The 25429-nt window shown below is 44.6% G+C and overlaps 1 pseudogene; it reads right to left on the bottom strand.

Moving 5' to 3' along the window:
* Nucleotides 1-11671, bottom strand: part of LOC144674280 (ornithine decarboxylase-like) — a 105699-nt pseudogene extending 94028 nt beyond the window's left edge.
* Between the last annotated feature and the right edge of the window lie 13758 nt (nt 11672-25429).

Below are 25429 nucleotides of genomic sequence, written 5' to 3'. Positions count from 1 at the left end.
GAACTGGGTCCATTCAGCGTAGAGGGAATTTTATTCTCTCTGCCACACCCTCCCAAGGTGGGCTTGGTGGTGGGTGACCCATTTAGTTATATGGGAAGTTGCTGAGTGGAGACCCGATCATCTTCCCAACTCACCCCAATTAAATATGGGTAAAATGGTCTAAGGCTGTCCTTCCCGCCTAGAAGCCAATTGAACACCTTAAGTGGCCTCCTTTCACCATCCTTAGTATTTAACCAACATTAACTGGCATTTATGTCTTTTTTAATTCTTTCATGGGATGTGGGCATCATTAGCAAAGCCAGCATTCATTACCCATCCCTAATTGCCCTTGAACTGATTGGCATGCTCAGCCATTTCAGAGGCAGTTGAAAACCAACCACATTGTTGTGGGTCTGGAGTCACATGTAGGCCAGGCCAGACCTGTTAGGGCAGTTGATTTCCTTCCCTCAAGGACATCAGTGAACTAGATGGGTTTTTACAAAAAACAATGGTAGTTTCATGAGACTAGTTTTCAATTCAAAATTAATTAATTGAATTTAAATTCTACGAGTTACCATGGTGGGATCTGAACCCTCATGCCCAGCACATTAGCTTGGGCTGCTGGATTGCTAGCCCACACATTACCACTACATCACAAATATTACTTCCCAGCTCAAGCCTGAGTATTACTCAGGGTCCTGTTGAAGGCTGCATGGGCTGTTTTTAAGCTGATCGTAAAGCTCCTTTGACTATTTCAATCCCTTCCGTAGGTTCTTTATATAAATGGTGCAAATTTGTTCACTCAACAGAAAATACCTTTCTTTAGATCGTCCCATGCAATAGAAAATGACAAGAGCATTTAACAAGAAAATATGACATTGAACTGGAAAGAGCGGGGTAATATTGGAGGGAAGGGAGAAGAGAAGGAGGCAAAAATCAGATAGAATGTTTATTTAAAAATAAAAGCTTTTTGAAAATAGGGAGAGAGGTTGTAAGGCTGGTGAATTATGGAAGAATTCCAGTCTTGGAGCAGAGAGAGGAGGGAACCAAACAGTAATTTATCATAAGGCACAGGATGTGCTTATGGGGTTGTACAGCTAGAGATCACTCAGGTAAGGTAGAGCAAGTCATAAAAGAGATTTGAAAACTAGGCTAAGGACCTTAAATTCAATTCACTGGACATGGTAGCCATAGATAGCCAATCTTGTTGTAGGAGAAGTCATGAGCTCTAGAGTTCTCAATGTGTTGGAATCTGTGACGGGTCTGGCAAGAAGACCATGAAGGAAGTCAATTCTTGAGATGCAATACAAGGGGTGAGGGAGAAGTAGAGGTGTAAGCAATTCTCTGAACGTGGCTGAAAATTATCTTCGACTGGACAAGGGGTGCGACGCGAAGCTCAGGTTGGAGTGAAATGCAAATGCTCTAGTGACTGGAGAAATTGGAGAATTCGAGGCCAATCCAACCTTGGAGGAAAATCTTTCCTTTTTTTCTCCAACCACAACTTTTAAAATTAATGTACACACACATTTCTGTCATTGCCAGGTATGTAGCACAGGAAAGATTGTAATATGTCAAAAGAATATCATTAACAGACACACATTTCTGGAGCTTTCTGAGCACTTATACACCAAATCCTACCTTACTCGCACAGTCAAAGCCTCTTCCCATTTGAGCAAGAATCTGAACCACTGGTTTGCTGTTAATGCATTTCACAGGGTAGAAAGGTTTCACTCAAGGCAGTACTCTCTGCCATTGCAGATGCTGATCTACATGACCCAGGTCAACAACAAAGAAGGCATCTGTGTTATCCTGTAATAAAGGACATGGTGATCATCTAGAGATTCTACACATGGTGATTCTGTGTTCTTATGTTGTACAATAATGGCTCTTTACTGAACATCATAATTCCAAAGTAAAGCATTGAACATAACATGGGAACACATTGTGAACACAAACACTCCTTAGGTTACATAATTCGTATTTGGTCCATGGTTGGGCATGAGGGTATGACTACGAGTGAGGCAGGCATAAGGATCCAGAAGGTAGCACTGTAGGAGCTTCAGCCCTTGCACTTGTCCAGTAGGTACAGGGTTCTTGCAATTTGTGTGGACAAGGACATGAACTACAGGATGGATAAGCAAACTGACTACAGCACTGTGGTATACATGTAAATCAAGTTGGGGGAGTAAAATGGAATGTAGTAGTGGTGGGGGAAGTACAGTTAAGAGGATAGATACTGTTTTCTGCAGCTGAGAGCCTGAATCCCAAAGGACCTGTTGCCTGCCTGGAGCCATGGTAAAAGACATCTCCTTGGGGCTGGAGAGGAACTTAGAGTAAAAGGGCAAAGATGCAGTTGTCATGGTCAACATGGATACCAACAACATAGGACTAAGAAACAGGTTCTGCTGAGGGAATAGGAGCACCCAGTGCAAGCAACACTACAAAAGGTAATAATCTTTGGATTACTAACTGAACCATGAGCAAATTGGCATAGGGTCAATAAGATCTTAGAGTTAAATATGTGGCTCAAAGCTTGGTGTGGGTAAATTGGGTTTTAATCCATAAATGGGGCACTAGCACCAGTGCCAGTTTCCTTTTGCATGGGCTTCACTTGAACCCCCTTGAGACCACAGTCCTGGGTAATTGAATAGATAGGGCTGTAGATAGGACTTTTAAGTAAATAGCTGGGGCAGGAGTAATTAGAAAGCTGAAGAGAGAGACAAGGTAATATTGCAGGGTACTGACATGAGTAATGATAAGTGAAGTGTGACAGGAAAGGATAGAGCGTACAAACATAAGAGTGCACCAGTAAATAGGGTCAGAGGAGGGAAAATGGTAAAAGTACAACATTAAAGGCTCTTTACCTGAATAAATGCAGCATTCATAACAGGATAGATAAATTTATGGCATGAATAAAAATATGGGTATGATCGGATAGCCTTTCCAGAAACCTGGTTGCAAGGTTACCAAGGCTTGAAACTGAATATTCAGGGGCACTTAACATTCAAAAATCTGACCAATCTTCAGACCTACCACTGATCTTTGCAGATTTTTATAGTGTTTCTTTCAATTTAATTATTCAATTAAAACTTCCTTATTCAGTCATAGATGATGCATCATTCTCATAAATCGCTTTCTGACTGGGGTAAATCTTTGCTGAGAGCTAGTAAATCTCTCTTTAAAAGTCTGTCACAGCATCTCTACTGTCCTAACTTTTAACCTAGTTTCTTAGTTCACTTTAGCTATCTCAGCTTTCATATCCTTATAAATTATCCCATCTCCTAAAGGCTCCTTTACCATGAGTTTATTGGTTCATCCTGTCTCATTACCAGATCGAGGATAGCCTGCTCCCTGTTTGGCTTTAGAACATAATGCTTTAAGAAATTGTTCCAAATATACCCTGGCCAGAATCCTACGCTGGTCGTGTGGGCATGTGCCCGACCTGGGATCGCATGAAATAGTGTGAGAAGACATCAGGCGCTCATCCCTGTAATGGCTATCAGGTCACATATATTTATTTCTATCTGGCTAACAATTCATCCATTTTGTTATGAATGCTGCGAGCATAAGATACAGGATCTTTAACTGTCGTTTTACAATTTTTGCAATCTCTGGCCTTATCTCCTGGTGCACTCTTAAGTTTGTACTCTCTGTCCCTTCCTGCTACACTCTGGTTATCTTTACCCAAATCGCTACCCTACTCTATAATCTCATTGTTTTCCTTTGATTTACTGTGCCTCCTCTGGCATGGTCCCTTCCCCCCACTACTACCCTAGTTATACAACTTGCCAGAACACTGGTCCCAGCATGGTTTAGGTGAATACTGTCCCAACAGCACAACTCCCACTTTCCCCAGTGCCCCATGATTTGAAACCCATTTCTTCCACACCAGCCTTTGAGCCACACATTCAGCTCTCTAATCTTGTTTAACCCATGTCAATTTGCTTGTGGCTCAGGTAATAATCCAGTGATTATAACCTTTGAGGTTCTGGCTTTTAAATTTAGCACCTGGCTGCACATAATCCCTAAGCAGAACCTTTTCTCTAGTCCTATCTATGTTGCTGGTACCTACATGGATCATGATAACTGCATCCTGCCCCTCCCACTGCAAGTTCCTTTCCAACCCAGAGCAGATGTCCTGAACCCTGGCACTGGCCAGGCAACAAAGCTGTTTAGACTCATGCTCTTAGTTGCAGAATACTGTGTCTATCTTCATGACTATATTGTCCCTACTGCCACTACATTCCTATTAACTCCCTTTGTTTGAATGGCTTCTTGCACCATATGATGGTCAATTCATTCAACCACCCCGCATCCCTCCACTTTTGTCCATACAAGCTGTAATAACCTCAACCTGTTGGACTTTTGCTGAAGCTCCTTCACTTCTACCTTCTTGGTCCCTTAACTGCTTCACTTGCAATCACACCGTCCAGTCCCTGACTACTGAGTAAATCAGAAGACCCTAACCTAAAGGGTGTCACTGCCCTTGGAACAAAAAGGTCCAGGTAACTTTCACTCTCCCTGTTGTACCGCAGTGTCTGCAGCTCGGCCTACAGCTCGATGACTCCGAGCCAAAGCTGCTTGAGCTGCTAACACTGCAGACGTGCTTGCCCTGGTTCACACTGGCTCAGGGGGGCACCCACATTCCGCAGTCACAACACATCATTTGCCCTTCAATCTTTATTATGTGTAAATTCATTTTTTTTCTTAATTCATTTATATCTAGTAAACCTTACTACAACTAATACCTTTACTTTGATTAGGAAGCCTCACTGATAAAACTTTACAATTGCGAATAAATTACCCCAGTTCTGAAAAGTAAATGAAATAATGCTCACCAACCAATTACTTTCCTTTTTCCTGTGATGTAACACCTTGATTTTTTATGACTTAGGTGGTCCAACCTGGAGCCATGGGCTGAGCCCCACACCCAGCTGTTTGCAAATTCCCGCTGCTCTCGCCTCTCTTACTGTTTTCAAATTCCCGCTGCTCTCGTCTCTCGTCCTATTTTCAAATTCCCGCTGCTATCGCCTCTCTTACTGTTTTCAAATTCCCGCTGCTCTCGCCTCTCGTCCTGTTTTCAAATTCCCGCTGCTCTCGCCTCTCGTCCTGTTTTCAAATTCCCGCTGCTCTCGCCTCTCTTACTGTTTTCAAATTCCCGCTGCTCTCGCCTCTCTTACTGTTTTCAAATTCCCGCCGCTATCGCCTCTCTTACTGTTTTCAAATTCCCGCTGCTCTCGCCTCTCGTCCTGTTTTCAAATTCCCGCCGCTCTCGCCTCTCTTACTGTTTTCAAATTCCCGCTGCTCTCGCCTCTCGTCCTGTTTTCAAATTCCCGCCGCTCTCGCCTCTTGTTCTGTTTTCAAATTCCCGCCGCTCTCGCCTCTCGTCCTGTTTTCAAATTCCCGCCGCTCTCGCCTCTCGTCCTGTTTTCAAATTCCCGCCGCTCTCGCCTCTCGTCCTGTTTTCAAATTCCCGCCGCTCTCGCCTCTCGTCCTGTTTTCAAATTCCCGCCGCTCTCGCCTCTCGTCCTGTTTTCAAATTCCCGCCGCTCTCGCCTCTCGTCCTGTTTTCAAATTCCCGCCGCTCTCGCCTCTCGTCCTGGTTTCAAATTCCCGCCGCTCTCGCCTCTCGTCCTGTTTTCAAATTCCCGCCGCTCTCGCCTCTCGTCCTGTTTTCAAATTCCCGCCGCTCTCGCCTCTCTTACTGTTTTCAAATTCCCGCCGCTCTCGCCTCTCGTCCTGTTTTCAAATTCCCGCTGCTCTCGCCTCTCGTACTCTTTTCAAATTCCTGCCGCTCTCGCCTCTTGTCCTGTTTTCAAATTCCTGCTGCTCTCGCCTCTTGTCCTGTTTTCAAATTCCTGCTGCTCTCGCCCCTCGTACTGTTTTCGGATGGTATCAAGGATGGTATCGAATTGACAGAAAAAGCATAAAATGTTGTGAAGATTTGGACTAGGTTAGAATATTGGGAAAACTGTAGAATCCAACAAAGGATGACTAAAATTAATACCGATGGAAATATATATTGCGAGCAGAAACCTGCAAACATATATAAACATGCAGCAAGTGCTTCTCTGGTGGTGGACTCCTTGTTATTCAAGCATGTCCAAGATCTAAGTGATTTCATTATCTTCTCCGGGTTTTCTCATGACTGAAGAGTCTGTGTGAGATCAACATGGACATCCACAGGACTGGCAGTTCATATTGTCATTATTGGGGGACATCTGCACCTGCACCATTTTTGGCCATCCTCTGGGAATATTGGATGTTGTGAGTTTGGCATGCATGGTCCTACACAGAAGCAAAACTTCAGTGCTTGCCTCCATATGGACTGGTTACAGTGGTTCCCCACGAGAGATGGTATGCAATACATAAGTTTGTAAAGTGCTTTTTTTAGGGTGTCCTTGTATCATTTGTACTGACCACTGTTAGACTTCACCTCATTGGCACTTTTGTATAATTAATAAGGCTTACATTATCAGATTACACTGTACATAAGCTAAGTGATGAAAAGTCTTAATTTTTATGTATAATGGGGGTGATTTGTGAATTTTGGGTTCTGTTGTTAAGAAAACCATAAAGTTGGCATCCCTTTAAATGTCAAATACTTTAATGTGGCTTTAAGAAAGAACACATGGACTGAACTGAAGTTATAGCTAGGGCAGATTTTCACATTTGCACTCCAACAAGTCTAACTTCACAGTAAATAGAAGCTAAAGCTACAAAACTGATTGGTTAGAATAATGGCCTGAGGACAGGACCTCCCATTACGGGATACAAATTAAGGTTAGGTTGCAGTGGGGAAGCTAAGAGTGTTCTTCCCATTGGTCAAAAGTTGCTAATATTGAGTACAAATTAAAGTTAGATTGTTGTGAGGAAGCTAGAAACACTCTTGCTTTTGGTTAGGAGTTGCAAATATTGGTCTAAAGTTGTTAGCTGTGTAGGTTCGGGTGCACATACTTGTGTTAAATGTTGCAAAGCTACTTGCAAAAAAGGTATAAAAATAGGGGTGCATCACTGAGGCGTTTGCACTTGTCGGGGGTTAGCATTTGTCACAGGACACTTGTTGGCGGGGGTGGGGGGAGGTGGTCATTTGTCAAGAGAGAGAGTTAGGAGTAGGGCACTTGTCAGGAGTGCACTTGCCAGGAGTAGGACACTTGCTAGAAAGTTAGCATTTGTGTCAGACATTGCCAGTCGATGATTAATTGTCACAGGCTGAGAGGTTGCTGTATGAACCCTATATTAGGCTTAGCCAGTGACTAAAGTAATCATCACAGGATTGAAGATTGCAGTAAAAATCCTGTATTAGAGATCAGTGGATCCAGTATAGACAGGTTTACTAGGGCTTAAGTAATTGCCTTAAGAAAGAGTGAATAGAAAATGTATAACGACTTAGCTGTCAGTTAAAGTCCAACTTGGGAGAATCAGTAGTAAATTGCAGTCTTAGTCATTTTGGGAAAGCTACAGTTTTTGTTACAAATCAGTTTCCACCAGAGAATCAGAGCGAGGTAGAGAGAGAACATTCAGCAGTTGGCTGTGAAGTGTGCAGCTTCAGCAGTTAAGGTGGACTAGAAGCTTCAGCAGTTAAGTTGTTGGAAGTTGTTGGTTGGAAGAGGTTCCACTAGACTTGAAGTCTTACAGATGTCAAGGGATGTATGTACTGTATTTTAGAGTTAAGCTGGCTAAGCTAAAATCTCAAAGGATATTGTGAGTCAAGAGATCAGATTCAAGGAGCCAAGAAGAGAAGATTCCAGATCCATGGGAAAAACAGGCAAACTCACATGGAACTTGTGTATTGTGCCATGCCTTAACTGATAAAAAATTAAGTATCAATCTTTATTTTCCAGCAAATCATGTTAGCCTTACATTCTAAATTAGTGATTGTAGTTTTTGCCAATATGGCTATTCCTCAAAAAGGATTTTCTTACTCTGGGGTTTAGTGTAGAGTCTAAATCCCTACACCAACTTGATGTCATTTGCCCTGAGATATAGAAAATCTGCTTGGGGATTCTGTAGTCATCCATGCAGGGGACGTGGCCTGTCCATCTAAGTTGAATTTTCTGGAGGGTGGGCTCCATGCTGTTGAATCCAGCATGATGAAGGACCCTGTTGTGTGTAATTTTGTCCTGCCGTCAAATTCACATGATGGGCCTCAGGTGTCTTTGGTGGGAGCATCCTAAAGATTTGATGTGATGCCTATGCTAGACCCAGGATTCTGCGCCTTACGACAGGGTGGTAAGGACAATGGCTTGGTAGAGTTTGATTTTAACCTTCAACATCAAATGGTGTGTAAGATTTTAGAAACGATAATCAGGGAAAAAAATCAACAGGCGCTTGGAGTTAGTTAAGGGTAGCCGGCACGAATTTGTAAAAGACAGCCCATTTTTCACTAATTTAAATGATTTTTTTTGATAATGTAACAGAGAAAGTTAATGACAGCAATATGGTGGGTGTTGTCTATGTGGATTTTAAGAATGTGCTGGACAAAGTACCACTTAAAAGATACATCATTTAGCAATTACAAACTCCTCGTATCATTACATTTGTTAATGATTTAGAATACTTCTATAAATTACAGCAGATTCATATGAAAATTATAATCTTGAAACAAGTGTCAACTTGACCAATTTTTAAAAATTCTTCCATGGGGTGTGGGCATCACTGGCTGGGCCAGCATTTATAGCCCATTCCTTATTGCCCTTGAGAAGGCAGTCGTGAGCTGCCTTCTTGAACCGCTGCAGTCCATGTGGTGCAGGTGCACCCACAGTGCTGTTAGGAAGGGAGTTCCAGGATTTTGACCCAGTGACAGTGAAGGAACGGCAATATAGTTCCAAGTCATGGTGGTGTGTGGCTTGGAGGGGAACTTGCAGATGGTGGTGTTCCCATGCATCTGTTTCCCTTGTCCTTCTAGGTGGTAGAGGTCACAGGTTTGGAAGGAGCTGTCAAAGGAGGCTTGGTGAGTTGCTGCAGTGCACTTTGTAGATGGTACACGCTGCTCCCACCGTGCATCAGTAGCGGAGGGAGCGAATGCTGAAGGTGGTGGATGGGATGCCAATCAAGTGGACTGCTTTATCCTGGATGGTGTCAAGCTTCTTGAGTGCTGTTGGAGCTGCACTCATCCAGGCAAGTGGAGAGTATTCCATCACACTCCTGGCTTGTGCCTTGTAGATAGCGGAAAGGCTTTGGGGAGTCAGGAGTCTAGTTACACACTGCAGAATTCCTATCCTCTGATCTGCTCTTTTGCCATAGTATTAAAGTGGCTGGTCCAGTTCAGTTTCTGGTCAATGGTAACCCTCAGGACATTGATAATGGGGGATTCAGTGATGGTAATGCCATTGAATGTCAAAGGAGACGGTCATCACCTGGCACTTGTGTGACGCGAATGTTACTTGCCACATAGCAGCCTAAGCCTGGATATTGTCCAGGTCTTGCTGCATACGGGCACGGACTGCTTCCATTTCTGAGGAGTTGTGAATGGTACTGGACATTGTGTAATCATCACAAACATCCCCGCTTCTGACCTTATGGTGGAAGGAAGGTCATTGATGAAGCAGCTGAAGATGGTTGGGCCGAGGACACTACCCTAATGAACTCCTGCAACAATATCCTGGGACTGAGATGATTGACCTCTAACAACCATGGTCAACTTCCTTTGTTTTGGGTATGACTCCAACCAGTGGAGAATTTTCCCGTGATTCCCATTGGCTTCAGTTTTGCTAGGGCTCCTTGATGCCACACTTGGTCAAATGCTGCCTCGATATCAGGGGCAGTCACCTTCACCTCACCTCACATGCCGAGAGCATATGGTAGAACTGAGATTTGACAGCAAGAATAGCCCAAATCAGAGGGACACACGAAGGAAAAGATAAATGCAAATAAATGCACTGTGAGGATGACAGAATGGCAATTCTTCAGAATGGTGTACACCTGACGGAGCTTAGCTGAGTCCTGAAAGAGTTGCAGCTAACTCTGAGATGGAAGCTTCAAGAGACAAGGAAGAACTGAGAAATTTCCTTGGTTTGATCCAGTCCATGAGTTTTTTCATACCTCACCTGTCAGAACACAGAACAACCAATGAGAGAAGATTCTGAGTACCATTGGTCAGGGACACATGAGAGGAATTTCAACAAACTCAAAGAAAAAGTATGAAAGGAGACAAATCTGTCATACTACAACAGAGAGAACCCTGTCACTCTGTAAGTCACTGCTTCTACAAAATGACTGGGAGCAGCCCTGGTTCAAGAGGGAAAGCCAATGGCATTCGCATCCAAAACTCTAACATCAGCTGAGACCAGATGTGCCAAAGTAGAAGTAGAGCTTTTGCCAGTCATGTATGAATGTGAGAAATTACATACATATTTCCAAGTGAGAAAGTTTATAATGGAGAGTGATCATTGTCCATGAGAGCTGTTCTACAAGGAAAATCTGTGTGCACCACCAGCAAGCCTGCAGAAGTTATTCTTTAGGCTTCAGAGTTACAATTTCACGCTGAAACACAAGCCAGGAAAAGAAATGGTGCTGGTAAATGCCCTAACTTATCTGTTGTCACAGGAGAAACACAAGATAAAAGATTTAGGTGTCAAGATCCATCACCTTGTGAATGTAATACCACTGATGCTGAGTCAGGTTAGAGAAGAGACCAGCAAAGATGAAGAGTTACAGATGCTCTCTCAGCAAGTGATCCAGGGATGGCCTGATAAGATACTGCAAACACAGCTAAGCAATATGGTAGTACTGGTCTATCAGAGATTACATCTCACGAGGAGATGGTGTTGTGGTGATGGTGATGATTTCTGGCCAGATCCAGGGATCATTGTGCCCAAAGTGATGCAGAAAGAACTTCTCCAGAAGATACACAAAGGCCACACAGGAATGTTGAAGTGTAAACTCAGAGTCAGATCTGCTGGCTACTGGATAGGCATCTACAAAAACATTGTAAGAGTGGTGTCAACTTGCAATGTATGTCAGAATTTTGGGAAAACACAGCAGAAAGAAGAGATGATACCTATTGAAGTACCACCAGGACCATGCCATACTGTGGGAGTCAATTTATTCACACACAGCCAAGAATGGTAGCTCATGATTCCAGACAATTACTCATCAGAAACATGAAAGATTTGAGAGCTACAACAATTGCCACAGCAGTACAAGAGCAAGGGGTTTCCGAAAGCGTAAAATGTGATAATAGAACCCACTTCATATCCAGGGAGTGGAAGGATTTTGCTGAACAGTATGGGTTCAACATTATAATAAAAACAAAACATGTTGGAAAAACTCAGCAGGTCTGGCAGCATCTGTGGAAAGAGAAACAGAGTTAATGTTTCAAGCCCGTATGACTCTTCTTCAGAGCTCTGTGAGCAGAAGATCATTTACCTTCTCATCAACTTTCAGCCAAACTCTCTAGTTATTAGAATTTCAAACACTGTAGATATATGGCTCACTTTCCAAATATATCATCAGGGTTAATATCAAGGTTACATTACCAGAATTAGAGATGTCTTTAAACAGTTGAAAGAATGCTATCAACCTTTTGAATATGTTGAACAATTAAATCAATTACTTTACTGCCCACATTTGCCATAATGTTAACACTCACCATGAGTATTTGCTCATTGGTCTTCTGGTCAATGATATCCCTTGCAGTGATACCCTCCTCCAAAATGACAAATTTGGTTCCATTGATACAGCTTTCCATTTTCTCAACCTGTGAAGGCTTGGCAGTGTTCCAGAATTCAGACATCGAAAAATGGTAGGAATATGCTAATCAGACCAGAAGTAAATCGAAACTAAGGATATAGCTTAAAGGTTTCCTCATATACCTTTTCACCTCCCACCCTTCAAAAATTTATATGGAGTGCAAGGCACCTTCATTTTAGAATATATTCACAACCATGTGGCTAGAAATGACCCCTTTTCTACTAGAATATACAATCAGATACATGGCAGCAACAGGGCCTAATACATCCCTTCAACTTTCATGAAGTCAGTAACAAACAATTTATACTGGTCCTAATTAATAAAAATTGTTTGCAATTAATCAAAAACAGTTTCAGTCCCAATATGAGGTTCAAGAGTAATTAGGTATTGGAAGCAGTAAAATTTACTGCTGCTGCTGTGAATTTTTTTCCATTCATGGGGTACGGGCGTCACTGGTAAGGCCAGCATTTATTACCTATCCCAAAACAAAATGGCTTGGGAAGTCATTTCAATGAGTAGTTAAGAGTTAAATGACATTGTTACGGGTCTGGAGCCACATATAAACTAGGCCAGGTAAGGATGGCAGGGTTCCTTCCCTTAAGGAGATTGATTAGTGAAACAGATAATTTTTTACAACAATCCGTTAGTTACACGATGATCATTAGTAAGACTAGCTTCTTTAAAATTTCCAGATTCTCTTATTAACTGAATTTAAGTCACAACCTGCCACAGTGGGATGTGAACATATCTCTAGGTTGAACCGACATTGCCACAGATTAGCAGGTCATAAAAAGTCAAACCAAGCACTGGGTTTTATTTCTAGAGGGATGGAATTGAAAAGTAGGGAAACAATGCTAAATTTTATCAAACCTTGGTTAGACTACACCTAGAGTACTGTGTGCAGTTCTGGTCACCATGTTACAACAAGGATATAGAGGCACTGCAGAGGTGGCAAAGAAGATTTACAAGAATGATACCAGAAGTGTATGGGTACACATATCAGTAAAGGACTGACAGGCTGAGCCTGTTCCCTCTTGAAATAAGAAAACTGAGCAGTGGCCAAGAAGGGGCAAAACCAGAGGGGTTGGTGTTTGCAGACTCATGTAGCCATGGAGGAAGGGAGCCTGAGGCAGCAGAGGCCACAAAAGCACTCTTGATTCTTAAAGCTCAGTAAGGAAAATATTGTTAACTTTTCTTAGTGGGCCTGACTAGCCTACCAGCAGGTTTACATGACAGGGCAGTCTTGTTAAACAGCCCTGCTCAGCAGCCAGTTCAGTTTCCATCAGGGTCCTATGTACATCATTGGCTGCAATTTTCATTTGTTAATGAGGCTGAAGGCAGGCTTCCTTTGGGACCTCATCATGACTAAAATATGGACATTAAAATCACTGCTCATCAGGAATGGAGTGGGAAATGGAGCCATTCCATTTTAAGCAATTGACCTTCACTCAGGGGCACTTTAAATAGATGAGCTATAAAGTGTTGAAAATCCCAAATAATTGTAAAATCTTGGTTTTTGAATGCGTTTGAGTGCTTAAGCAAATTTTTATTTGAATGAGCAACCACAAAAATAAATCTAGTCTTCATCACAAATTTCACTAACAGGTGACAAACACATTTTAGTCTGACCTTTGTTTCTGATTTCTGAACCCCAACCTGGAAATATATCACCATTCCTTCACTGTTGCTGGGTCAAAATCCTGGAACACACTCCTAACAGCAATGTGGGTGTACCTACACCACATGGACTGCAGCGGTTCAAGAAGGCTCACCACCACCTTCTCAAGGGCAACTAGGGATGGGCAATAAATGCTGGTCTAGCCAGCGATGTCCACACCCCATGAATGAATAAAAAAACTCATTAGATATATAATAATTCTTGGGTTCTAAGAATAAGTATGACCTTCAATAAACATGAAGGATATGACCATTACCCTGAGACAACTACAATAAGAGTGCAGAGAACAGCAGAAACCACTAAATGTTGCTTTTCCAGATCTACCCAAAGCTTTCAATCTGGTTAGCAGAGATGATCTGTTCACCCTTCTTCAAATAAATGGTTGCCCACCAAACCTACTCCAGATCATGAAATCTTCCCACTGTGAAATGAAAGGAAGAGCCATCTACAATTGAATGACATCTGAGTCATTCCCAATACTGGGTGGTCTAATGCAGGGTTGTGCTCTTGCATCAACATTGTTTGCATCTTCTTTTTCTACCTCCTCTTGTATGCTTTCCAGGATAAAGATCTCAAAGAAGGAGTGTTACTACGCATAAGATCAGATGAAAAACTGAGACCAAAGACCAAAGTGAGACATGTTCTGATATGTGAACTCCTGTTTGCTGATGATGCAGCTTTGGTGGTGCATTTGTAGGCCTGCAGCCAATTCTAAGTGCCTTCTCAACTGCTATAGAGGAATCTGGGGTCACATTCAGCATACAAAGGATAATGATAATGACTCCAGCTTGTCGACCATAGCAGCACTACAACAAAAAAAACACTGAATTGAAAAACATAGCCAAATTCTGCTACCTGGGATCAATGATCTCAAGTGAAATGAAGCTTGATGAGCTCATATGGGTAGTGCTGCTGTACCATTCAGATAGCTTCAGGCAAGAGTCTGGAAAGGCCTGAAACTCACAATTGGGAATACTCAATGTTGACTCTGGACCCCATAAAGTCTCATTCCATCAGGTCAAACATGGACAAGGAAACCTCCTGCTGATTATCACCTACTGCCCCCACCCTTCCCACTCAGTTGACAGATCAGTACTCCTCCATGTTGAATGATACTTGGAGGAAGAACTGTGGGTGGCAAGGATACAAAATGTACTCTGGGTGAGGGACAAAGTCCGTCACGAAGAGTGGCTCGGTAGCCCCATTACTGGCTGAGCTGGCTGAGTCCGCAAGGGCATAGCTGCTAGACTGGGTCTGCGGCAGTTGGAGGGAACCAACAAGAGGGAAAAACCTACTTGACCTCGTTCTCACTAATCTACCTGTTACAGATACATCTGTCTATGACAGTATTTGTAGGAGGCGATGTCCCGCCTTCAGATTGAGGATATCCTGAATCCTATCATGTGGCACTACCACCGTGCTAAATGGGATAGATTTTGAACAGATTTAGCAACTCAAAGATGGGCAACCATGAGTTGTGCTGGGCCATCATCAACAGCAGAATCATATATGACCACAACCTGCCTGGCATATCCCCCACTCCACCATTACCACTAAGTCAAGGGATCAACCGTGATATAATGAAGAGTGCAGGAAGGCATGCCAGGAACAGCAAGTGATAGACAGAGCTAAGTGATCCCACAACCAAAGGATCAGATTTAAGCTCTGCTGTTCTGTCAAACCCAATCATTAATGGTGGTGGACAATTAAACAACTAACTGGAGCTGCAGTCTCCACGAATATCCCCATCCTCAATGATGAGGGAGCCCAGCACATCAGTGCAAAAGACAAGGATGAAGCATTTGCAACCATCTTCAGCCAGATGTGCCCAATGGATGAAGAATCTCGGTCTTCTCCTGAGGTCCCCAGCAACACAGGTACCAGTCTTCAGCCAAGTCGATTTGTGATAATTCCATGTGATATCAACAAATAGCTGAAGGCACTGGATACTGCACAGGCTATGGGCCCTGAAAGTATTCCGTCAATAGTATTGAGGACTTGTCTCCAGAACTAGCCGCACCTTAGCCAAGCTGTTCCAGTATAGCTGCGACACCAGCATCAACACGGCAATGTGGAAAATTGCCCAGGTATGTCCTGTCCACAAAAAGCAGGGCAAATGCACCTGGCAATTACTGTCCCATCTACCCTCGATTATCAGTAAAGTGATAGAAGAGATTGCTGACAGTGGTATCAAGTGGCATGTATTCATTGATAACCTGCTCACTGGCACTCAGTTTGGGTTCTACCAGGACCTCTCACCTCCTGACCACATTACTGCCTTGGTTTAAACATGGACAAAAGAGATGAACTCAGGAGATGAGGTGAGAGTGACTGCCCTTGACATCAAGTCAGCATTTGACCGAGTGTGGCATCAAAGAACCCTGGCAAAACTGGAGCCAATAGGAATCAGGGGGAAAACTCTCCACTAATTGGATTCATACCTAGCACAAAAGAAGATGATTGTGGTTTTTGGAGGTCAGCCACCTCAGTCCCAGAACATCACTGCAGGAGTTCCTCAAGGTAGTGTCCTCAGCCCAACCATCTTCAGCTGTTTCACCATTGACCTTCCTTCCATCATAAGGTCAGAAGTGGGGGTGTTCGCTGATGATTGCACAATGTTCAGCACCATTTGCAACTCCACAGATACTGAAGCAGTGCATGTCCATATGCAGCAAGACCTGGACAACATTCAGGCTTGGGCCAATAAGTGGCAAGTAATATTTGTGCCACACAAGTGGCAGGCAATGACCATCTCCAACAAGGGAAAATCTAACCATTGCCCCATGACACTCAATGGCATTACCATTGCTGAATCCTCCACTATCAACATCCTGGGGGTTACCACTGACCAGAAACTGAACTGGACCAACTATATAAATATACAAGAGAAGGTCAGAGGTTTGGAATCTTGCGGCGCGTAACTCACTTCCTGTCTCCCTAGTTGAGGTTCTGTCAACCAAAGTGGGGGGAATCCATAGTTGAGGAAAAAGGAAGGTATATCAGAAGTGCTGTTGTGTAAGGTTGCATCAGAACAGGTGTAATGGAGATGGAGAAACTGGGAGAATGGAATTGAGTCCTTATTGGAGGAAGGGCGTGAGGAAGTGTAGTTGAGGTAGCTTGGGAGTGGATGGGCTTATAATGAATATTAATAGGCAGCCTATCCCCAGAACTGGAGGCAGAGAAGTCGAGGAAGGAAAGGGAAGTATCAGCGATGGGCCATGTGAAGGTGAGAGAAGAATCGATAATGCCTGCATACTAAGTACACTCCTTAATAGTGCTGAAACTTGGATCACATACCAGAAGCAGAGACACAGATTGAATTTATTTCATATGTGTTACTTGAGAAATATCCTTGAGATCCATTGGCAGCAAAGAGTCCCCAGCACAGAAGTTCAGCAGCTTTCTAACTCAAAGTATCATGACAATGCTCAGGTGACATCAACTATGATGCCTAGGCCACATTGCTGGAATTCATGATGGTTGCCTGCCAAAAGATGCACTGTATGGAGAGCTTGATGATGCCCATAGACCTATTGGATGGGCAAAACTAGATACAAGGACTCAGGCAGTCAAACTTACTTCAGATCATGAAATCTTTCCACTGTGAACAGTCTGCACATGACTGAAGCACTTGGTACCGAAGTCTTCATACTGGGGCACAGAAATTCGTAGAATTGTTATCATTACTTAGACTTGTTTGATTAGGAGAAGTTAATGTTAAGTTAGTAAAAATGTAGCAAAAGTGGGATTTTTGTGTCCTGGATTCATTGGAGAAGGCGATATGTTTGATAAATAACAACAGGCCCATCGTGAACTGATTAAAATCTAGCAAAAGCGACTTGGCTTCAGACCAAATGGGGAGCTTAACATCCATTTTACAGGAAAATCTAAGGTGCTTTGCCCATTAATTTCCATCCAGCAATATTAATTATCACATAGTTATGGGCAATCCACCCACAATTTTCCAATGCATTCACTTAATTAACTACCAGTAGCATGGGCTCAGAAAGTTCCACCCAATGTGTAAAGGCTAAACTTTGAGCAACTTTCTCATACTGAGCTGACATTGTGACCAATAAGGAAATCTCAAATTGATGGTAGATGAAGGCCATTCTTAACTGAGGACTCCCTACTCTCTGTATCATTGGAACCCCTGAAACAACAAGTTTATCAGACTTGTTAAAAGCTAGTTGAACTTGTTACCAAAGTAGTAAAACAATAACCAGATCAGACACTGAAAAAATTGCAAATTAGACCACAACACCAATATTCTGTAGTTTCTGTTCCTTAAAAGGGTTTATGGAGCTCATTCCTCTCATCCTCTGTTCATGGTCCCTCATTCTCCAACTGCACCAGCTGGACTTTCAATATTCATGCTTTATCTGTAATTCTCCAGTAACACTCTTTAGTTTTTTAGAGCTGAAGGTTATTGTTTCCTCTGCAGCATTTATACTGTTTGTCTCCAGAAACCTTTGATTTTGGTTAGGGTAAGAAATAATTTTATTATTAACCTGTTGCTATGGGGTATGTTTCCACCCTTAGAAACAGGGTTATGAGTCACGCTGTGTTTTATTTTATTTTAACAACTCAGAATAGAAATTACCTTAATTTCTTTTGGGTGAATTTATTGTATGGAAATTTGGCAGTCTAACAAAACAAAAATCTAACCAAACAGGGCTTGCACATTAGTACCAAGTTGTTCATCCGTCACTTTACCATTCAATGAAGGATTCTTATTTACCATTGGAAACCTCAACCCGCCCGTGAATGAGGTTTTGTTAAAAATGCAAAGGTCGCCTGGCATATTCGCCTGCCCACCAACCAAACGGTTGAGCGGGCAGCGAAAAATATAAATTAATTAATTGCTTCAGGGCCTTAATAGGCCTCTTAATTGTCGGCGGGCACGCTGCCAACTCTTGTGCATGCCCGCCGATTGAAAAATTGCACGTGATTTTATGCCCGATCGGGTCGAGCTTGTGCCCGTCCGACGAACGTAAAATCCTGCCCCATGAAATTGCAGGACCAATTTGCTTATCCAGGATATATCATAAATATACAAACTTGTGAAAATAAGTCATCCACTATAAATTACCAATCATCATAGGCGGGGGGAAAAATTGTAAGTGATTAGCAGATACAAACAGTTTCAAAACATTATCATTTGAATAAATGTAAATTCAGTCAGATATGAATATTGTTGGAGTGCCCACAATTAGAAATAATACTGAAGGCAATGAAACGATAGCTTTGAAGAGAATAACAATTCCAAATGGTGGAATATATTAAAAGCGTAATAACAGTAAAAACTTCATTCATATTTTGACCCCATCGAGATTCTACTTGCATTGTTACATCAGATTAGATTATGGGCTATTTCAGATTCATAAATAAATACATAAAGATATTAAGCAGGTTCAGATGATCAATTCTTTATGCCGTCAGAGAGCTGGGTTGCTTTCCATTTGATCACCATCGCAAATTTCATAGTTTTCAAATTTGCTCGGAACGTAAGCAAGAGAAAAAAAGTTTCTCACTCCCGCTGAAGTCAATGCTTCTTGATTAATCCTGCTGGACTGTTGCAGAGGCTGAGCTTTGGTGATAGTATAAGTGAGTGCAACTGGCAGTAAAATGAAAGTGATTAAATCATCAAATTCGACAGAAAACAAATAAACCACACACAGCTCAAGCAGGAAGGCAAAAAGAAAAAAAAAGTGTCAAAAACAGAATTTAAAGAGGTAATAATGACATTTAAGGAACTCAAGGAACATCAGGGTAATTCCAGGATTTGAAGCAGGCAAGGGGAGATTTTACCCATATCAAAAAATAGGGGGAGACCACAAGGCTGTCTGCAGTTGCGTCAAGCTGGTGACAGAAGCTCTGTTCAGGCGGGTAGACATTTATTCATTTCCGTACGGACGAGGCCAGCCAGGCTGAGCAAGCCAGAGGGTTCACAGCGATTGCTGGGTTCCCCCGCATCCAGGGTGCAATCAGCTGCACACATGTGGCTGTCAAGGCACCAGTGGGTCAGCCGGGTACCTTCATCAACAGGAAGGGATTCTACTCGATGAACGTCCAGATAGTGTGTGACCGCAAGATGCAGATTCTGCAAGTCTGTGCACTGTACCCTGGCAGCTCCCATGGCGCTTATATCCTGAGACACTCCCAGGTGCCGAGGCAATTCAGTGCTCCAGCCCGACTGGATGGATGGCTGCTGGGTGACAAGGGCCATCTGTTGAAAGGTGGCTTATGACGCCTCTCTGCCAGAATTATAATAGGAGTCATGCCTCCAAAAGGGCGGTGATAGAGAGGGCCATAAGTATTCTGGAGTTGCATTTCCAATGCCTGGGCCATTCAGGGGGAGCACTACAATACCCCCCAGAGCGGGTGTCACTGATCACAGTTGCATGCTGCACCCTCCACAATCTGGCACTGCCAAGGGGTGATCCAATGGAGGAAGAGGATCTTGACGCAGCTCCACAGGCCACAGAGGATGAATCCAGTATTGAGTTAGAAGAGGAGCATGGTGAGGAGAACGCTGAGGACATGGAGACAGACCTCGGTAACCTCCAGGGAGGCAGGGACACCAGGGACGCCTTGATCCAATGCTCCTTCAGTTAGGCTGCCAAAGATCTGCTTCCATCTCATACCAGCACTATAGCCTTCATCCTGGATGTCTGAAATGACCCTTTCACCTAAAGTCCACTCAGTGCCTGTGCAATAAAGTTTAGAGCCACTCACATCCAGCATAACATACTGGCGTACCCTGCACCAACAAAATACAAAGGTGGAGCATATGCAGGCCATTAGAGAACAAAAACAAAATTTATCTCATTTTGACAATCCAAAAAAATTAACATCCCCTTCTCTGGTCTTAATTCCCAGGCCAGAAAACATAAACAAAACATTACACAACAAAAGATCTTGTGCTTATGGCACCTTTTACTTACGTTTATGAGTGCTAAGTCTTGGTGGCCCCCCATCCTCCCTCGCTGGCACTGGCATTGAAGACAGCCCGCTCACTCTACTGTCTTGTTGGCCTTGATGACCTTGGTTGTTGTCCTCTGGCCAGTGGAGCCTGTGTTGGCCCTGCCTGGGAGGGAGCAGCCAGTGCCACGGCTGGCACCCCCCCCAGTCATTGCAGAGGGATGGAAGAGCAGCTGCCCTCATCCAAAGCGCCCTGAGAGGGGCCCACTGAGATGACAAGCAACTTGTGCGCCAACATGAGGTCGCTCTGCACATCCCTGCTTGCCATTGATGGACGGGCACCTAGCTGGGATACTGGGTGCCTCATCCATCTCCCACATTGAGGTCAATGCCTGTGAGAGGGCTTGCAGCTTGGAGCGCAACCCCAGGAACTCCTGATTCTGTTCCTGGAGTTGCATCTCCACGAGAGTCGCCACTCTCTCAATGGAGGAGGCAGTGCACTCGGCCATGAGGGTCAACACAGTGCTCATACTCGGCATGGACTCCTCCACAACAGAGACAAGTGAGCGTGAAGCACCCTCACTGCAGTGCTCCAACATGCTAACTGAGGTCCTAATGCCCACCAAGATGCTGGTATCTGCGCTGGTGCCTGGTTCAGAGAGCGGGTATGATGGAGCTGCATGTGGAAAAGCCTGGTGGTCCTCTGGTGTCAGGGGTGGCTCTTGGGGGTTCTGTGATTGACTATGTGCTGGCAAATGTAAGGGAGAACAACATGTAATTAGTTTTAGTCATCACACTGTCACTGTGCATGCCAGGCACCCTGGTGAGACAATGGAGACCTGCATCTTAGTGCCATCGTCTTTTAATAATCAATGGGGAATCCAGTTTTGAGGTTCCCATCAATGATGAGACTGCACAAGAATGTTTGCACCATCCAAAACTCTCACCTCAGTGCACTGCACTCTTACTTTCGTCTGACACCCCAGCCTCTCCGCGGCCAGTTGACCGAGGTGCATAGCACATCTCCAGCTCCAAGGCTTCCTGCTTGAATCTGGATAGGATTAGGAGGTTTGGTGGCCTCAGCCTGCCCATGACCTTTCAATGTTTTTATGGTCGTCTTCCCCTGAAAGGACAGAGGGGCACTGATTAGTCCACTCTCTGCTTGCAGCGCCATTGCAGCCTGGCCAACCTGAGGAGCACCTGGCAGGGCGCATCCGTGCCGTGGCCCTCGAACCACAAGGCACTCAGGACAAGATGCCAAGGCTCACCCCCTTGGCCAGCTCTGGCGTCATTGACAATTGGCACTCAGACTCTAACATCCCTGAGTTCCACAGGGGGAAACGGCCAGACCTTAACACTTCACCACACTGATCCATGCCAAGATGGCACTCACCCTTCCCGAGTGCAGAAGGTCATTAAACCTTTTGCGGCTCTGCACCCATGTGAGCTGCACAATGTGGTGGCTGCTGAGCAGCACTGCCACCTCCTCCAAAGCTCTTTTCGTTAGGTGCAGTGGCCTCCTCCTTCCATCCCTGTGGACAAGGGTGTCCCTCCTGGCAGCCATCTCCTCCAGGAGGACCGCAAGGCACTCATCAGAAAACCGGGGGCTGAGTGCCCACCCGACTTGCCCTCCTGCCTGGCACTTGATGCCATAACTTCAGTGTTCACAACGCAGAAGATACGTTCTTCCCTGGCAACCTTCCAAGAAGCTGCTTGTACTGATTTTAAACCGGCTGTCAGGTCCAACCGACAGGTCCCCACCCTCACCCGCCCCTTCTGGACCATTGGGGGGACACGTTTCACACTGGGCGGGCCTTAAATGGCCAGCCAGCGCCAAGTCATAGTTGGGGGCCAATCGCGGGCAGTGGCTTGTTTCCCGGTTGGTCATGAGTCAGCCAATCACGCCCGCCCGCCAAAGGTAAAATTCAGGCCAATGTGTTGTTAAAGCTCTGTTAACATCCTTGGCCAACAGAGACTGACATGAAATCTATAGATACAGCTTTCGATAGCAATGTGTGTACCTTAAGCTGCTGACATTAATTCTTTATGCAATGCAGTTGGCACCATAAGCTGGTGTCCTTTAAGATTTCCTTGTACTGTTATTTGACCTCAAAAGTCAAAGTAAGAGAGTCAGCATTCAATTCCCTGTGATTGACCCCAGTCCAGCCTTGCTGCATAATAACATAGGGCAGAAGTTAATGCTCTATACATCCCCGAATGAATTCAGAGGCAACAGGGGCTTTTGATTGGGCAGAAGGGTATGGCGTGGATCCCCGCTGCCTTCCTGATTCTCCTTGATCAAGGTGTAGGAGAGAAGTGTGGAGGGTGATCTTCCCACCCAGATGTCAATTAAGACCCTTAAGCATCCAATTAAGGGCCTCATCCTGCCGTTGTTGGCATTCCACCAGGGCGTCTAGAGACTTAATATTCAGCAAGGTCGCCCAGAAAAGCCTGATCGAGGGAGTTGGGAATGGAGGGCCCACTGAAAGCCACCCCCCTGTCCTTGCTTCCAACCCCTCTCACCCACCCCTTGATAGCGACCCTGTCTAGATGCCCTTTAAATATGGCGGTTGGACCTTCATCGACTTCCTGCCTACCCTGCCACACAATTGGCTGGGCACCTCATCTATGAATATCAGATTGGCTGGCCACCACATGATTGAGCGTGCCCAGCTGTCCTGCCTATGAGCGGAAGTCCCACACACTTCCAGTCCCAATGTCTGCACACCCGACGCAATTGCACAAACATTTTTCTCTTTCAGTTAGGGACTTCCTTAAAAAAGTGAGCTTTGAGACCATTGTTAGTGCATTCCAAAAAACCTTTGACAAGCCACCTGTGCAGCTCACACACGCTTCCCCACTGGTCCCACAATTCACAAATTTCATCACACTTGTAAGGCACACTTGTACTTCCCTTCTGACTTGAGAAGGACAAGAACCTAGTGGAGACTCCAGGCACCTCGCCTCCTTTTGCCTTGGCATTGCTGCATTGAGCTCATGGACAAGGCGATGGATGTAGGTCTGCACACATCTGCAGCGTTCACTGACTGGTCTGCTGGATCTCGTGCTCCACAAGAGTCACCAAGCTCTTGATGGAGGCCACATATGTAGACAAGATGGAGTTTGCAGCACTCATGGCCTGGATGGACTCCTCCACTGTCCTAACCAGGGTGTGCACACCCTCTGGAATCGCTGCCAGATCTCCATACCCTCCATGTTGGACCTCCAGTAGCTGCCACCTCAAGAATGACTCCAGAGCCATATCATCATCCAGGGGCTCAGCATGAACCTGCTCTCCCACACTCCTCAAAGTGTCAGTGGCTTTGACTGTCACAACGTCTGACAGCTGCTCAGGCACTTGTGTGTTGCTCATACGAGGTTGTGAGCCTGAATCTACTTATATATCCACCAAGGTGAAAGTACCTGCACTAGTAGAGAGTGTGGGGGCTGATAATGTGACTCAGCACCTTCTGAGGTCCCCTCCAACTCCTCAGGGGAGGACAAGTGTCCTCCAGTGTTGGCAGCTTTCTGTTCCTTTGATTGTTGTGCGAGAGAGAACAGAATGATTAGCGCTCCTCACCTCTCCGAACAGGAACCTAGAAAGTCCACTGCATCTCACATGATAACTGCACACTGGAGGACACGTCAACACCATCCTTCATGTTCACTTGAGGTTTCCCTCATGCCTGACAATGAGGCTACTCACTCTGCTGTGACTGCCCTCTGGCTTCAGCGTCTGTGATGGAGCAGCTATCATTATACCCTACCAGCTCCAGAGCCCCCTCCTTCATGGAAATTAGGGTTGTGAACAGTCCTTTCTCAGTCCCTCTGGACCCTTTTCTCCAATGAGAGCACCGGAAGACCAGGTGGAACCAAGCAGGGAACAGCCTATTTTAGACCAGGTAATGTGTAATGAGGTAAGATTAATGAATGATCTCATAGTGATCCTCCAGGCAAGAGTGATCATAAAATGACAGATTTTCACATGCAGTTTGAGGATGAGAAACTTGTGTCTGAAACTAGGGCCTTAAACTTAACTGCTCCATCACAGACGCTGAAGCCAGAGGGCAGTCACAGCAGAGTGAGTAGCCTCATTGTCAGGCATGAGGGAAACCTCAAGTGAACATGAAGGATGGTGTTGATGTGTCCTCCAATGTGCAGTTATCATGTGAGATGCAGTGGACTTTCTAGGTTCCTGTTCGGAGAGGTGAGGAGCGCTAATCATTCTGTTCTCTCTCGCACAACAATCAAAGGAACAGAAAGCTGCCAACACTGGAGGACACTTGTCCTCCCCTGAGGAGTTGGAGGGGACCTCAGAAGGTGCTGAGTCACATTATCAGCCCCCACACTCTCTACTAGTGCAGGTACTTTCACCTTGGTGGATATATAAGTAGATTCAGGCTCACAACCTCGTATGAGCAACACACAAGTGCCTGAGCAGCTGTCAGAGGTTGTGACAGTCAAAGCCACTGACACTTTGAGGAGTGTGGGAGAGCAGGTTCATGCTGAACCCCTGGATGATGATATGGCTCTGGAGTCATTCTTGAGGTGGCAGCTACTGGAGGTCCAACATGGAGGGTATGGAGATCTGGCAGCGATTCCAGAGGGTGTGCATACCCTGGTTAGGACAGTGGAGGAGTCCATAATAATAATAAAGGTATGAAGACAGAGTTGGCTACAGTGGACTGGGAAACTAGGTCAAAGGTAAGACGATAGATAAGCAATGTCAGACGCTTAAGGAGATATTTCATAATAACCACAAGAACTTACATGTACAAAGCACCTTCATGGTAATGAAATATCCCAAGTACTTCACAGGAGCATTAGAAAACAAAGCATGACATCAAGCCCCATAATGAGCTATTGGCCAAAACCTTGGCCAAAGAGTTAGGTTTCAAGAAGGGTCTTAAAGGAAGAAAGCGAGGCAGAAAGGCTAGGGAATGGAATTTGGAATGTGGACCAAAAACAGTGGCTCCATTGTTTTTAGGAAACACTGGATGTCAGGTAAGCCATTTGATAATTTAGCAACTGTGGAGGTCACCAGAGAGATGGTGATGAGGTAGAGTTGGATGTCATCAGTGTTCATGTGAAAACTAACACTGTGCCTCTGGCTGATGTTCCCAGGGGCAGCATGTAGATAAGAAATAGGAGGGG

The sequence above is a fragment of the Cetorhinus maximus genome, chromosome 3 (genome assembly GCF_964194155.1).
Source record: "Cetorhinus maximus chromosome 3, sCetMax3.hap1.1, whole genome shotgun sequence".
NCBI lineage: Eukaryota > Metazoa > Chordata > Chondrichthyes > Lamniformes > Cetorhinidae > Cetorhinus > Cetorhinus maximus.
This window is presented reverse-complemented; position numbering and strand designations above follow the sequence as displayed.